The sequence below is a fragment of the Choloepus didactylus genome, chromosome 15, assembly GCF_015220235.1.
Source record: "Choloepus didactylus isolate mChoDid1 chromosome 15, mChoDid1.pri, whole genome shotgun sequence".
NCBI classification, from domain to species: Eukaryota; Metazoa; Chordata; class Mammalia; order Pilosa; family Megalonychidae; genus Choloepus; species Choloepus didactylus.
The window spans coordinates 50,959,993-50,977,772 of NC_051321.1; the positions used below are offsets into that span (position 1 = coordinate 50,959,993).

Sequence of the window (17,780 nt, forward strand, 5' to 3'; positions counted from 1 at the left end):
CATTAGATCTCTGAGGAGGGCCGTGTTTTTTTTTTTTTTTTTTTTTTTTTTTAAATCCTTTTTGCTTTTTCTAAAACAATTACTCTAAGAAGCTCAATACAGAAAGCTTCAAAGAATTGAAATTTGGGCACGTCAAGTCAAGAGCAGAAATAAGAGAGCTCTGAGACAAAAGGCAATAATCCAGTGGCTGAGAAAATTCACTAAACAACACAACTTCCCAAGAAAAGGGGGGCGTCCGCTCACAGCCACCATCCTGGTGGACAGGAAACACTCCTGCCCATCGCCAGCCCCATAGCCCAGAGCTGCCCCAGACAACCCAGTGTGACGGAAGTGCTTCAAATAACAGGCACACACCACAAAACTGGGCGTGGACATTAGTCTTCCCTGCAACCTCAGCTGAATGTCCCAGAGCTGGGAAGGGGGAGCAGTGTGAATTAACAGAGCCCCATTCAGCCATCATTTGAGCAGACTGGGAGCCTCCCAACACAGCCCAGCAGCCCAGAACTGCCCTGGGGGGACGGCACTCACCTGTGACATAGCACAGTCATCCCTCAACAGAGGACCCGGGGTGCACAGCCTGGAAGAGGGGCCCACTTGCAAGTCTCAGGAGCCATACGCCAATACCAAAGACTTGTGGGTCAGTGGCAGAGACAAACTGTGGCAGGACTGAACTGAAGGATTAGACTATTGCAGTAGCTTTAAAACTCTAGGATCATCAGGGAGATTTGATTGTTAGGGCCACCCCCCCTCCCCGACTGCCCAGAAACACGCCCCACATACAGGGCAGGCAACACCAACTACACACGCAAGCTTGGGACACCAATTGGGCCCCACAAGACTCACTCCCCCACTCACCAAAAAGGCTAAGCAGGGGAGATCTGGCTTGTGGAGAACAGGTGGCTCGTGGACGCCACCTGCTGGTTAGTTAGAGAAAGTGTACTCCACGAAGCTGTAGATCTGATAAATTAGAGATAAGGACTTCAACTGGTCTACAAACCCCAAAAGAACCCTATCAAGGACAGCAAATGCCACGAGGCCAAAAACAACAGAAAATTATAAAGCATATGAAAAAACCAGACGATATGGATAACCCAAGCCCAAGCACCCAAATCAAAAGACCAGAAGAGACACACCTAGAGCAGCTACTCAAAGAACTAAAGATGAACAATGAGACCCTAGTACGGGATATGAAGGAAATCAAGAAGACCCTAGAAGAGCATAAAGAAGACATTGCAAGACTAAATAAAAAAATGGATGATCTTATGGAAATTAAAGAAACTGTTGACCAAATTAAAAAGATTCTGGACACTCATAGTACAAGACTAGAGGAAGTTGAACAACGAATCAGTGACCTGGAAGATGACAGAATGGAAAATGAAAGCATAAAAGAAAGAATGGGGAAAAAAATTGAAAAACTCGAAATGGACCTCAGGGATATGATAGATAATATGAAGCGTCCGAATATAAGACTCATTGGTGTCCCAGAAGGGGAAGAAAAGGGTAAAGGTCTAGGAAGAGTATTCAAAGAAATTGTTGGGGAAAACTTCCCAAATCTTCTAAACAACATAAATACACAAATCATAAATGCTCAGCGAACTCCAAATAGAATAAATCCAAAAAAACCCACTCCGAGACATATACTGATCACACTGTCAAACATAGAAGAGAAGGAGCAAGTTCTGAAAGCAGCAAGAGAAAAGCAATTCACCACATACAAAGGAAACAGCATAAGACTAAGTAGTGACTACTCAGCAGCCACCATGGAGGCGAGAAGGCAATGGCACGATATATTTAAAATTCTGAGAGAGAGGAATTTCCAGCCAAGAATACTTTATCCAGCAAAGCTCTCCTTCAAATTTGAGGGAGAGCTTAAATTTTTCACAGACAAAGAAATGCTGAGAGAATTTGCTAACAAGAGACCTGCCCTACTGGAGATACTAAAGGGAGCCCTACAGACAGAGAAACAAAGACAGGACAGAGAGACTTGGAGAAAGGTTCAGTACTAAAGAGATTCGGTATGGGTACAATAAAGGATATTAATAGAGAGAGGGAAAAATATGGCAAACATAATCCAAAGGATAAGATGGCCGATTCAAGAAATGCCTTCACGGTTTTAACGTTGAATGTAAATGGATTAAACTCCCCAATTAAAAGATATAGATTCGCAGAATGGATCAAAAAAAATGAACCATCAATATGTTGCATACAAGAGACTCATCTTAGACACAGGGACACAAAGAAATTGAAAGTGAAAGGATGGAAAAAAATATTTCATGCAAGCTACAGCCAAAAGAAAGCAGGTGTAGCAATATTAATCTCAGATAAAATAGACTTCAAATGCAGGGATGTTTTGAGAGACAAAGAAGGCCACTACATACTAATAAAAGGGGCAATTCAGCAAGAAGAAATAACAATCGTAAATGTCTATGCACCCAATCAAGGTGCCACAAAATACATGAGAGAAACATTGGCAAAACTAAAGGAAGCAATTGATGTTTCCACAATAATTGTGGGAGACTTCAACACATCACTCTCTCCTATAGATAGATCAACCAGACAGAAGACCAATAAGGAAATTGAAAACCTAAACAATCTGATAAATGAATTAGATTTAACAGACATCTACAGGACATTACATCCCAAATCACCAGGATACACATACTTTTCTAGTGCTCACGGAACTTTCTCCAGAATAGATCATATGCTGGGACATAAAACAAGCCTCAATAAATTTAAAAAGATTGAAATTATTCAAAGCACATTCTCTGACCACAATGGAATACAATTAGAAGTCAATAACCATCAGAGACTTAGAAAATTCACAAATACCTGGAGGTTAAACAACACACTCCTAAACAATCAGTGGGTTAAAGAAGAAATAGCAAGAGAAATTGCTAAATATATAGAGACGAATGAAAATGAGAACACAACATACCAAAACCTATGGGATGCAGCAAAAGCAGTGCTAAGGGGGAAATTTATAGCACTAAACGCATATATTAAAAAGGAAGAAAGAGCCAAAATCAAAGAACTAATGGATCAACTGAAGAAGCTAGAAAATGAACAGCAAACCAATCCTAAACCAAGTACAAGAAAAGAAATAACAAGGATTAAAGCAGAAATAAATGACATAGAGAACAAAAAAACAATAGAAAGGATAAATATCACCAAAAGTTGGTTCTTTGAGAAGATCAACAAGATTGACAAGCCCCTAGCTAGACTGACAAAATCAAAAAGAGAGAAGACCCATATAAACAAAATAATGAATGAAAAAGGTGACATAACTGCAGATCCTGAAGAAATTAAAAAAATTATAAGAGGATATTATGAACAACTGTATGGCAACAAACTGGATAATGTAGAAGAAATGGACAATTGCCTGGAAACATATGAACAACCTAGACTGACCAGAGAAGAAATAGAAGACCTCAACCAACCCATCACAAGCAAAGAGATCCAATCAGTCATCAAAAATCTTCCCACAAATAAATGCCCAGGGCCAGATGGCTTCACAGGGGAATTCTACCAAACTTTCCAGAAAGAACTGACACCAATCTTACTCAAACTCTTTCAAAACATTGAAAAAAATGGAACACTACCTAACTCATTTTATGAAGCTAACATCAATCTAATACCAAAACCAGGCAAAGATGCTACAAAAAAGGAAAACTACCGGCCAATCTCCCTAATGAATATAGATGCAAAAATCCTCAACAAAATACTTGCAAATCGAATCCAAAGACACATTAAAAAAATCATACACCATGACCAAGTGGGGTTCATTCCAGGCATGCAAGGATGGTTCAACATCAGAAAAACAATCAATGTATTACAACACATTAAAAACTCAAAAGGGAAAAATCAATTGATCATCTCAATAGATGCTGAAAAAGCATTTGACAAAATCCAACATCCCTTTTTGATAAAAACACTTCAAAGGTAGGAATTGAAGGAAACTTCCTCAACATGATAAAGAGCATATATGAAAAACCCACAGCCAGCATAGTACTCAATGGTGAGAGACTGAAAGCCTTCCCTCTAAGATCAGGAACAAGACAAGGATGCCCGCTGTCACCACTGTTATTCAACATTGTGCTGGAAGTGCTAGCCAGGGCAATCCGGCAAGACAAAGAAATAAAAGGCATCCAAATTGGAAAAGAAGAAGTAAAACTGTCATTGTTTGCAGATGATATGATCTTATATCTAGAAAACCCTGAGAAATCAACGATACACCTACTAGAGCTAATAAACAAATTTAGCAAAGTAGCGGGATACAAGATTAATGCACATAAGTCAGTAATGTTTCTATATGCTAGAAATGAACAAACTGAAGAGACACTCAAGAAAAAGATACCATTTTCAATAGCAACTAAAAAAATCAAGTACCTAGGAATCAACTTAACCAAAGATGTAAAAGACCTATACAAAGAAAACTACATAACTCTACTAAAAGAAATAGAAGGGGACCTTAAAAGATGGAAAAATATTCCATGTTCATGGATAGGAAGGCTAAATGTCATTAAGATGTCAATTCTACCCAAACTCATCTACAGATTCAATGCAATCCCAATCAAAATTCCAACAACCTACTTTGCAGACTTGGAAAAGCTAGTTATCAAATTTATTTGGAAAGGGAAGATGCCTCGAATTGCTAAAGACACTCTAAAAAAGAAAAACGAAGTGGGAGGACTTACACTCCCTGACTTTGAAGCTTATTATAAAGCCACAGTTGCCAAGACAGCATGGTACTGGCACAAAGATAGACATATAGATCAATGGAATCGAATTGAGAATTCAGAGATAGACCCTCAGATCTATGGCCGACTGATCTTTGATAAGGCCCCCAAAGTCACCGAACTGAGCCATAATGGTCTTTTCAACAAATGGGGCTGGGAGAGTTGGATATCCATATCCAAAAGAATGAAAGAGGACCCCTACCTCACCCCCTACACAAAAATTAACTCAAAATGGACCAAAGATCTCAATATAAAAGAAAGTACCATAAAACTCCTAGAAGATAATGTAGGAAAACATCTTCAAGACCTTGTATTAGGAGGCCACTTCCTAGACTTTACACCCAAAGCACAAGCAACAAAAGAGAAAATAGATAAATGGGAACTCCTCAAGCTTAGAAGTTTCTGCACCTCAAAGGAATTTCTCAAAAAGGTAAAGAGGCAGCCAACTCAATGGGAAAAAATTTTTGGAAACCATGTATCTGACAAAAGACTGATATCTTGCATATACAAAGAAATCCTACAACTCAATGACAATAGTACAGACAGCCCAATTATAAAATGGGCAAAAGATATGAAAAGACAGTTCTCTGAAGAGGAAATACAAATGACCAAGAAACACATGAAAAAATGTTCAGCTTCACTAGCTATTAGAGAGATGCAAATTAAGACCACAATGAGATACCATCTAACACCGGTTAGAATGGCTGCCATTAAACAAACAGGAAACTACAAATGCTGGAGGGGATGTGGAGAAATTGGAACTCTTATTCATTGTTGGTGGGACTGTATAATGGTTCAGCCACTCTGGAAGTCAGTCTGGCAGTTCCTTAGAAAACTAGATATAGAGCTACCATTCGATCCAGCGATTGCACTCCTCGGTATATACCCGGAAGATCGGAAAGCAGTGACACGAACAGATATCTGCACGCCAATGTTCATAGCAGCATTATTCACAATTGCCAAGAGATGGAAACAACCCAAATGTCCTTCAACAGATGAGTGGATAAATAAAATGTGGTATATACACACGATGGAATACTACGCGGCAGTAAGAAGGAACGATCTGGTGAAACATATGACAACATGGATGAACCTTGAAGACATAATGCTGAGCGAAATAAGCCAGGCACAAAAAGAGAAATATTATATGCTACCACTAATGTGAACTTTGAAAAATGTAAAACAAATGGTTTATAATGTAGAATGTAGGGGAACTAGCAGTAGAGAGCAATTAAGGAAGGGGGAACAATAATCCAGGAAGAACAGATAAGCTATTTAACGTTCTGGGGATGCCCAGAAATGACTATGGTCTGTTAATTTCTGATGGTTGTAGTAGGAACAAGTTCACTGAAATGTTGCTATATTATGTAACTTTCTTGGGGTAAAGTAGGAACATGTTGGAAGTTAAGCAGTTATCTTAGGTTAGTTGTCTTTTTCTTACTCCCTTGCTATGGTCTCTTTGAAATGCTCTTTTATTGTATGTTTGTTTTCTTTTTAACTTTTTTTTTCATACAGGTGATTTGAAAAAAGAAGGGAAAGTTAAAAAAAAAAAAAAAGAAGAAAAAAGAAAAAAGACAAACAAGGGAAAAAAAAAAAAAAAAGATGTTGTGCCCCCTTGAGGAGCCTGTGGAGAATGCAGGGGTATTCGCCTACCCCACCTCCATGGTTGCTAACATGACCACAGACATAGGGGACTGGTGGTTTGATGGGTTGAGCCCTCTACCATAAGTTTTACCCTTGGGAAGACGGTTGCTGCAAAGGAGAGGCTAGGCCTCCCTGTATTTGTGCCTAAGAGTCTCCTCCTGAATGCCTCTTTGTTGCTCAGATGTGGCCCTCTCTCTCTGGCTAAGCCAACTTGAAAGGTGAAATCACTGCCCTCCCCGCTACGTGGGATCAGACACCCAGGGAAGTGAATCTCCCTGGCAACGTGGAATATGACTCCCAGGGAGGAATGTAGACCTGGCACCGTGGGACGGAGAACATCTTCTTGACCAAAAGGGGGATGTGAAAGGAAATGAAATAAGCTTCAGTGGCAGAGAGATTCCAAAAGGAGCCGAGAGGTCACTCTGGTGGGCACTCTTATGCACACTTTAGACAACCCTTTTTAGGTTCTAAAGAATTGGGGTAGCTGGTGGTGGATACCTGAAACTATCAAACTACAACCCAGAACCCATGAATCTCGAAGACAGTTGTATAAAAATGTAGCTTATGAGGGGTGACAATGGGATTGGGAAAGCCATGAGGACCAAACACCACTTTGTCTAGTTTATGGATGGATGTGTAGAAAAGTAGGGGAAGGAAACAAACAGACAAAGGTACCCAGTGTTCTTTTTTACTTCAATTGCTCTTTTTCACTCTAATTATTATTCTTGTTATTTTTGTGTGTGTGCTAATGAAGGTGTCAGGGATTGATTTAGGTGATGAATGTACAACTATGTAATGGTACTGTAAACAATCGAAAGTACAATTTGTTTTGTATGACTGCGTGGTATGTGAATATATCTCAATAAAATGATTAAAAAAAAAAAAAAAAAAAAAAAAATAAAAGGTACCTTTAATTTTTGTCATTAGTTTATAATTTTATTATGTCCAATTAAACAAGGAACACATATACAAATGTTGGAGTATGTTAAAATGTGCCCTAAATTTAAATGAAATATTTAAACATGAATACTAATTAATCATTTTTTCTGTATGTACGTAAATTCCATTTGATTTTCCATATATAAATATTTGTAGTTATTTTAAAAGTCTACAAATGTAATTTAAAGCTGTCAATCAGTTAATGTAACCTCACAATAATTTGCAAGATCACAAGAAAGTATAGTAAATTAAGACTTAGAAACAACTAAAATTTTAACTTTGAGACTATTGCAAAAGTAAATTTACTCTAAACAGAAATACAAAGAAATTAAATTTTCCTTGTTGTGTTTAAACTACAAAAAATTTGACAATTAAAATATCCTATTTGTATTGCTTGCAAAATATGCACAGAAAGACTTTGCTGAACATGTCACTTACAATAATATTAAAATAACATTTTCAAATAGTGAGGAAAATCTTAGGGATGAAAATGAGTTTAGAAAAAAACCAAGTATTAGATTCTTAGAATTCAGGAAAACACAGTCTCAAATCAACCCTTGTTGCACAGATGAGGAAAAAAAGGATCCAAAAAGGATCACTGACTTGCCCCAGGTCACCCAGGTAGTTAATTGCGGAGTCAGAATAAGCCCCTGGGTTTCTCTTGTCAAATCCTGTGAAAAAACCTCTAGGGCAAGCTTCTTCTAGGTCATTTAGCCAAGTTCAACTGCCTTTTAAATGAAACCAACTACTATAATATCACCCAAGGGCAGGGCTGAGCAAACAGCAGGTCCTCAGGACACTGTTGATTGATAGACAGAAATCTAAAAGCAGACAAGGAAGAACAGTCCAAGATTGAGTTTTCTTACAGAGCAAATATCATCCACAGGTCTTTCTTCCACACTGTTAATATATCATGTAATAACAAAACAAAACAAAACAAAACAAACAAACAAACAAAATCTCAAGCTACAAATGACAGATCACGAAAACTCTGGCATACTTTACTAAATAGACTGCAGAATAGTCAACTACATACTGATAATTGAGATGGTGTCCTCCAGTTTCTTCATTAAAGAAATGATTTAAAAAGTGAAAGTGCAGTTAAATTTCTTTTTATAGATTATACGAATATGCTTCAAAAACTTTTGAAGTGGAAGGCATTATAAAATTAACCTTACGCTGGCATATTTTCACTACTTTAAATAATCTAGGAATTCTTTTCTTACAATTTTTAAAATAGTACTTACATTTTCATACACTGAAAAATGCATATATCTTTTCAAATATTTGATATAAGTGTAATTAAGTTTCAATATGCAGATTCAAGCTGTACTGTGGCAATTAAATTGTCTTTGAATCATTTATTCCACATACTTGATATTCCAGTAACAGTTAGAGCTAATGATTATTGTACTGTATGGAAAGTACAAATATTAAATAATTATTGTTTCATCATTTTTAAAATGTGAACCTAAACTTCATCTAAAGGCATGGTCTATCACCTAAGTTCACATTCTAATGACATCATTTTTTAGCTCTATAACTGTAGACAATTTATTTACTATCATTAAACCTCAGTTTCATTACTGTAAAATCCTGGCAACAACTCCTACCTGGCAAGGTCCTTGAGTAATACATGTAAAGCAACTAGTATGGTGTTTGGAAAAGGATTAATTTTCTATTGCTGCTGCAACAAGTTATCTAAAACTTAGTGACTTAAAAGAACTCAAATTTATTTACAGTTCTTACAGTTCAACACAAATTTATCTTAATGTTCTCTAAGTCCAACATGGGTATGACTGGTGTGAAATTAAGGCGTCCACAAGACTGCCTTTTGTTATGGAACTCTAGGTACAAATTTGTTTCTTTGCATTTTCCAGCTTATAGAGGCCACTCTCATTCCTTGGTTCTTAGACCCCTTTTCTCTATATCCAAAGCCAGTAAGGCATCTCTCTATGACTATATGACTAGTCTGCCTTTCTCCCCACTTTCAAGGACCCTAATTATTACATTGGGCCCACTTGAATAATTCAGGATAATCTCCTTATTTTAAGTTCAACTGAATACCGGCCTTTATTCCATCTGCAACCCTAATTTCTCCTTTCCCATGCAAGGTAACATATTCATAGGTTTTAGGGATTATGAAATAGACTTCTTTTTTTTTGGGGGGGGGCAATTATTCAACCTACCACAGGCATATAGGAAGTATTCACTATGTCTCACAATAAATTTCAATTCACTTGAATTTCATTTTGCTGCACCTATAGAGATGTTTAAATATAATTATAATCATACAAAATTATTTTCTCTGAAATTTATCTCATACACATTTACTCAAATAAGCAAAAATGTAAATCAGTTAGCAAAAAACAAAATCAGTATAATTTATTATAATTTTGCACTGTCTCAGAGGAGAAGAGACTTCTAATAAACTGGTGTCTATGATATTTGTGTACATATCTGCAGGCAAAAAAAAATGATTATCAATGAAATGGAATGTCATGGGGAATGAGTTCCACAGTGGTGATAAATTTACATTAATCCATCTATATGTAAACTATCAACAGATTCCCTTGGGCCAGGGCTAAGCACAGTGTATGTGTGTGTGTGTGTGTGTGTGTGTGTGTGTGTGTAGTGTTAAGATTCAAAGGGCTCTTCCAGAACCTGTGCTAAATGCTTTATACTTTCACTCATGATGTATTATAAGGCCTTTTTACAACACTATTAGAATCTACTTAGTAAATGAAGTACCTAAGTATGTTGGCCCAGATAATAAAGAGCAGAACCAGATTTTAAAGGTAGGCAGTCTGGGTCATAACTCATACACTTGGCTACCCCTCATGCTGCCTCATCTGGCTGCCATTGAAAGGACACAGATAAATAGAAACCACCATTTTAAACTGTGAATTTAGTTGTTTTATCTCTATATTCTGAAATCAATATATAGCCTAAGGGACTGAAAGAATATAAATTTCTTGCTTGGTGTAGTCCAAAAAGTCTTTCTACATTCCAGATTTTTATTGTGGTCATCTGTATTTGTCTATTGGTTTGTGGACATCTGTGAATAAACAAACCTCCAGGCCAAAATGGTGCTGAATTTGTAATCGGCTCATTTTTCCTGTTCTCTCCCATCTTCAATCATCAATTCCTAAACATATAGTGAATTTAAGCACTTCTTTCCATCTTAAATTGTCATTTATTTATTTCAGACACTGTTTCACTTGCCATGGTTTGTACAATAGCATCTAACTTAATTCCTTGCCTCCAGTCCACGGCATATAATCTGTTCTCCTTAATGCTATCTGTGTGAGCCTTCTAGTGCAAAAATAGGATCATGTCACACACTGTTAAACCCTTTACATCATCCACATTGTTTTCACAATAACACGAGGCCCTTCCAAGTTTGATTGCAATTTCTCTCTCCAGCCTTATCTCTCAGGGCTCTTGCATTTAAATGTTACAATACCGTACTGAGCAACTTGCATTCTCTCAAAGCACTTTCTGTTCCATTTTCTGAAAAGTTTCCCCTTTTTCCCTCCCTCACACATACTCCTCCTCTTTGGCCAACAACTATGTGTCCTTCAGTTCTCAGCAGAGAAATCACTTCTCATAGGGAGCCCTCCTTTATCTCACTCAACTCTGGGTTGGTTGAGATAGGTGAGATTAGGTGAGGCTTCTAGTTGCTTCTCTACAAACCTGTGTCCATCATTGAACTCTAAGATGTTTGAGAATGGTGACTGTGCATTCTACTCACAGATTTTAACAAAGGACCTATTGCATAGATGCTTCTTAAGTACTTGGGGTGAATGAACAAATAAATTAAAAATGAAATGATCACTTGGCACAGACCATCTATCTTTATGCAAGCATTATATCTTCCTTTACAGCTGAGAGTAATTTTGAATATTGAAGTTCATTTTCATAGATTTCTGTAGTTTTATTGCTCTAAGGGATCTTAAACTTAGAGACGATTGAGTTTAAAGGGCCTAACTATTGAGCCACCCGAATACTATTTCTAGTAATTTATAAAAGACTAAAGATATTGAGCATTTACTAACCACCATCACTGGTTCATCCCCAACTACATAAATGAATGAAAACATTCAGTTTCTTTATTTACAATGATGCTGCTAGTCACCTCATTTTGATGAAAAATTCTGATTAGCAGGCATATGTAATTTTGAAAATATTTTGAGAGAGTAAAATAAAACATTTTAAAGCATAGGGGATATAGAGAAATAATTCTATATGTCTTAAGGATAAAAGTTTGGAAACCAGAAATTAGTAAAATCCTAAAGCTAACTGTCCCAAAGTTGTCAACATTGCTAAAAGCACCAAAATTCAGCCTAATATTACTTACATTTTATTATTTCAAGAAAGTAAAAATGTTATAACAATATGTCACCAAGTTTGAAACTTCATTCCTTCACAGTAAAAGAAATTTCAGCTTCTAAATAAAATGACATACAGCCCATATTTAACATCAAAATAAACATTTGCCTAATTTCAGGAGAATACAGTAGAGTCATTAATAGCACTGTTTTCCCCCACACTTTCTTTCCATCATTCTATCTATTTCCATCTAAGAGCCAGCCTATCTAAAACAATTATAAAAGACCTTCAGAATTAAATCCTCATTGGTATCATCATTTTCCTTTTCTGTCTTGGTCTTCCACAGACTTACTGTAGCAGCTCCATTAATACAGCTGTCGTATTTTTTTTTTTTTTTAAGCTATGCAAATGGCATATTATAAAATTAAATGGTAACATATTGTGTTGCTTTGGGATCACAGTCAAGTCTAGAGGCAAAATAGAAATAACAGATGCAATATAAATGCAGAGTTATCATGTGTGTCATACTCAAATCCAGTCTCACAAAATTAGCACAGTATGCTCTACCTGAGGAAAGGCTAGGAAAAAAAAAAAAAAAAGAAAAGAGAATAAAAGAAAAGGAAAATTGTGTCAGCCACATAAATGGAGATAAAGCAGAATTGCAGAGTTTTAATCTTGATTTGGTACTAAATTTTGAAAAGAAATTATACACTAATTGGATGTCTTATTATAATTTCAATCCAAAAGAAATTTCTTCCATATTAATATGGGCCTTCAAAATGCTTTTTAAATCATGAGATTTCTTACAATTCCTTTTAATTTAGAAAATTTACTAGTTTGTATGGGCCTAATTAAAGCCTATCCTAAAGCCATTCGCAGGGGTCCTGCTTTACTTAGTCTCCTGGCGGTGGTGCAGCTTGGGTATTGGGAGCAACCAATGGCAAATGCATCATATTTGTAGGGTGAAACTTACATGTGTATGTATAATTTATTGAAGAAATAATTTAATGAAATGTTTCCAATGTTACACTTTATTAATCATCTAACTTCTGTGGATACATTTTATAATCCACTAGGTGCCTGTTTTGAATTGTAATCCAAAAGGAATTTTGTCTATAAAATAAAGCTTATTTTTCACATGAAAAAGCCAAAGAAACCCCTCTCTTGCCTATGGAAATAAATAAGAAAGTGAAAAAAAAAATAGATTTAAACCACATGTTTTGTGGCAAAATTATTGGCTGCTTTTCTTCATCCTTCCACTACTCATGCCCTTTGGCATATAACTCTGCAATTCCTTCTACTAATTTTTTTTTTTTTTTGTACTTTATTTCCTGAACAAAGAAAAAAGATCTCAACCTCACCAATAGAAAGAATTAAATGTGTGTGTGTGTGTGTGTGTGTGTGTGTGTATTTAAATTATTTAAACATATAGTAAGTATTCCTACAACTATGGGTGTAACTGATGTCATATTACTACCTACAACCCACAGTCAATACCTCAGATGCTACAACTTGAAGAATCATGAGTTCTCAGAACCACTGTCTCCATGAAAACTTTGAGTCTCTGTTTTTAGTGATTTGTTTTAGGTGAATGTGAATTTTTTCAGTTCAACCTGTAACTGTGAAGCATTCACTCATGATTAGAATGAAAGTCACTATTAAAATCAACTCCAAGAGTAAGACTAACAAGTCCACTTGCTGTTGTAAAGCACAGTAGCTTTATTAGCTAGTTGATGAAATAGTGACCAGGCAAAAGGTTGTCACCTTGACCAGCCTTCAGCAAATTGTAATAGCAGATGCTGATAATGATGTTTCATAGCAAATTTTAAAGTAATAGCTTAAGTAAATCCTTATTTTAGGAACTGAGCTGTTTTTGGAATCTAAGCCAGTGGTTCAGTAGGAAGAAATGATAAGACCACTATTAGTCACTTAGTCATTAAAAGACTTGCTCTTGGGAGAGGCTAAGTCTACTTATAATTGTGCCTAAGAGTCACCCCCAGGGAACCTCTTTTCTTCCTCAGATGTGGCCTCTCTCTCTAAGCCAACTCTGCAGGTAAAATCACTGCCTCCCTCCTACATGGGACGTGACTCCCAGGAGTGTAAATCTCCCTGGCAACCTGGGAAATGACTCCCAGCGATGAACTTGAACCTGGCATTGTGGGATTGAGAATGCCTTCTTGACCAAAAGGGGGAAGAGAAATGAAACAAAATAAAGTTTCAGTGGCTAAGAGATTTCAAATAGAGTCGAGAAGTCATTCTGGGGGTTAGTCTTCTGCATTATATAGATACCCCATTTTAGTTTCTAGTGTATTGGAATAGCTGGAAGGAAATACCTGAAACTGCTGAACTGCAATCAGTAGCCTTGATTCTTGAAAATGATTGTATAACTATATAGTTACATGGTGTGACTGTGTGATTGTGAAAACCTTGTGGCTCACACTCCCTTTACCCAGTGTATGGACAGATGAATACAAAAATTGGGACAAAAATTAAATGAATAATAGGTGGTGATGGGGGGATGGGATGTTTTGGGTGTTCTTTTTTACTTTTATTCTTATTTTTATTTTTATTTTTGGAGTAATAAAAATGTTCAAAAATTGATTGCAGTGATGAATGTACAACTATATGATGGTACTGTGAACAACTGATTCTACACTTTGGATGATTGTGTGGTATGTGAATACATCTCAATAAAATTGAATTTAAAAAAAAGAGTCATGCTTTAGTACACCTAAAAATTCAATGAAGCTATGTCAGCATATCAGTGTCAAAGAGGTTCTATAGAATAGTTGACTTGAACAAAACCAACAATGGTCTGCTGAAACAAAGCTTTCATATGCAAAACAGCTGCTTTCTAGAGGACAGCTCACTGGAAATAAACTGATTTTTGGCTATAAAATCATTCACATTTGAATTTTTTGTAATATTAAAATGTGGGTGTAATTTGAACTTGTAAAATGTACTTGTAAAATTTATTTAAAGAAACAAAAAGTTATTTTAAAATATTTTTTGCAATTGGAAATCTAATTTTATGCATCTTTTATCGATTATTTATAAATCATTCCCAGAAGAATCCCATTCAATGTTAAAATACTCTCTTCCGTAAAAAATAACTCTGACAAGGGAGGTGGAATGTGAAGTACATCATATGAACAAATGTTATAATCTAGAGAAAGTTAAGAAAACAGGTTCAAGAGATAGAGATTGTTAACACCAGGTAAATTACAAGATGGCCTTGAAGATTAGCCTAATTTCCAATAAAAAAGGATACCTCTCTCAATTTATGTAAGTAGATAAGCAGAGATTGTATTTATTCAGATGCACACCACTGGGCTTCCTGTGGAAATTCATGCCATTTAATACTCACTACAGCTCTAAAATGACATTAAGAATATAGACCACACAGTGGGGAAAAATTAAAGTTTACACAATTCTAATAACCAGTATGAAATGGTGCACATAATCAAGAGCACAATACAAATTAAAGTTTGGTGGAAATGTCCTCCAACCCTACCTTTCATGTCAAATTTCTCATTGTTTATAAAACAACAAAAATATTTAAAACAAATTTGCAACATAATTATTTTCTGAAAATAAAATACAAATAATAAAAAAATCCCAACAAAAAAACTGAATCAAAGAACTTTCTAGCAAAATCCCAAAGCAATAGTACATTTATGGCAGGTATATACTATATGTTATAATCAATATCTAATAAATAAGTTAAATATGAACAAAGGTTACGTAAACACAGATCAAACTGTACCTATATTTAAAATCACAGAATGTAATTTACAATAGCAGCATTTGCAGAATGCTAAGGGACTATTCAGAGATTATCTCCTTAGTGTTCCAGATAACAGGAGATATTGATGTGAATCTATCAAGCTCTCTTCCAAGCTGTTTAAAAGAATAACAAGACTGAACTTATAAAAATGAAGGGATTTGGAACTAGAGAGAGAAGTTGAGAGATGTCAACAAAATTAAGATAGGGAGAGAATTAACAAATGTTTAAATGACTTATCAGAGCTGAAACAGCAGAAACGGAAGTAATTACAGGGAAGGAGTCAACAAGAAGCAATACTTTGTACCTGAAAACCTAAGAAAAGTCTCAAAAACAGAAGGCACTGGGTACTTCAGAAAGAAATGTGGGCGAGATTAGGATTAAAAAGAAAAAAAAAAGAGGAAGATGAAGGAGTTGAAGGATGGAGTGTAGGAGAGGAAGGTTTAGCTGAAACACCTGAAGGTTTCTTAGAACCCAGGTGCCCCTCTCTAACTCAACTGACTTTTGATTGACCCCTGCCCACACATCTCCCCTCACACGGAGATTCTCTTCTCCTGACCAGCAGAGGAGAGATTTAATTTCAGGGGGAAAAAAAAAAGCTACTTGAAAGATTCAAAAGGGCAGAAGAGAGAAAAGAGTCAGAAAAAGAGATAAGGTGGCAGCAGGGTCAGAGAGATGTTGTCCTTGGCTTCAAAGATGGAGGAAGGGAGTCGTGAGCCGAGTAGTGTGCACAGCCTCTAACAGCTGAAAAGTGCAAGGAAATGGGTTCTCCCCTAAAGCTTCCTGAAAGGAACGCAGCCCTGCCAACACCTTAATTTTACCCCGTTCAGTCCCACATCTAGCTTCTATCCTACAAAACTGTAAGATAATTTGTTATTTTAATCTACTAAATTTGTGGTAATTTTTACAGCAGCAAAACAAAACTAATTATATGCCAAGTTTATTCAGATTTCAAACATCTTTGTTTATGTTTTACTGACATGCTATATATTTCAAATTCACAGTTTTGTCTTTTATTTTTATTAGTTTTGGGTGAAATTCTACATATGTTTGGGTGAACTATATGTGTCTAATTCACAAAATATTAAGTTAATTGTGTAGTTGAAAATACACCCGGCCATTCAGTGATTGAATCCCTTTTAAAACATCCTTGCTACTATATATAAAACATATTTTACAAAGTTCTCATGTAGAAATATCATTTTTTTATCAAGGCATTAAGGTCTTCTACATTTATATTTTGATGGCTCTACTTGAAATTGCTAAACAAACAAAACCCACAAACCTTTGATTGAAAAATATCTGTAAATAAATTCATGATGAATTAACAGAGACCTGGATTTTGTTTTTCTTAATGCATAATTGGGATATCTATTAGGAAAATTCTTGGATTTGTTCATCAGAAATTATAAATCTGAAGAATTGTGATGAAGTGTTGAAAATGAAATGTCTAATAATATAGCAAAATATTCACTACTACTTCACAATGTGTGAAGAAACAGGATTTTATCACAACATTTTATAAAACTGATTATTTAGTATATTTTGAAAGTTTCTCATCATTGAATATGCCTGAGAAATCTTTAGCTCTCAAGGAAATGTATAGATGAATATCATACAACATTGCCTTGCTGGCTGAGAATGTGGTAAAATTATATTGAGAACATAATTTTATACTCACCATCAATTAAAAAATATAACCATTTTACAAGGCGGACACTGATTCAGAAAACCTATGCTTTTTCTAATGTACCATATTAGAACAAAGATAATTTTCCCTACTGTCCAAACCCAGTTTTCCTTTATGTCCTCCATAGTCTTCAGAAATATTTTATTGCTCCTTTAAGGAGAAAAAATATCCCATGTCCCCCAAAATGCAATTTTGCTGCTGCAATTAAACTCAAGTGAAGCCAGTTCCACAGAAAGGCAGTGACATATATATATATATATATATATATATATATATATTTTTTTTTTTTTTTTTTTTAACAGAAGGAAAAAAAATGTCTCTCCCATGCGAACAGAGCAAAAGTGGCATTTTTGCAAATTGGCTGCTTGGCAGTACCTGTGTAGAGGAGCACTGAAGTATCCTTTTTTTGAGTATGAAGGAGATTGCTTTTCCTTCTCATACTCTCAAGTGACTCGCTCAAAGACCTAACAGTGCGTTCCAACCTTTAATGCATCAGTAATGGAATTCCCCAGTTAGAGTTCTTTCACTTGCCTGAGTAGAGGCTCCAGCTGCAGCCTCTACAAATACACTATTGTTTTTGTTTTTTTTGTAACACTGTTCACATGAATTGGAAGTATCTTCAAAGGGAAGCTGGAATAAATCGAATGGGAAATTC

At 35.8% G+C, this 17,780-nt stretch overlaps 1 protein-coding gene across 6 annotated transcripts in view; it reads right to left on the reverse strand.

The window, feature by feature from the left end:
- The window catches only part of PCDH15 (protocadherin related 15), a 1,822,477-nt gene that overhangs the window by 698,584 nt on the left and 1,106,113 nt on the right, over positions 1-17,780 (reverse strand). The gene's annotated exons all lie outside the window — the stretch shown is intronic.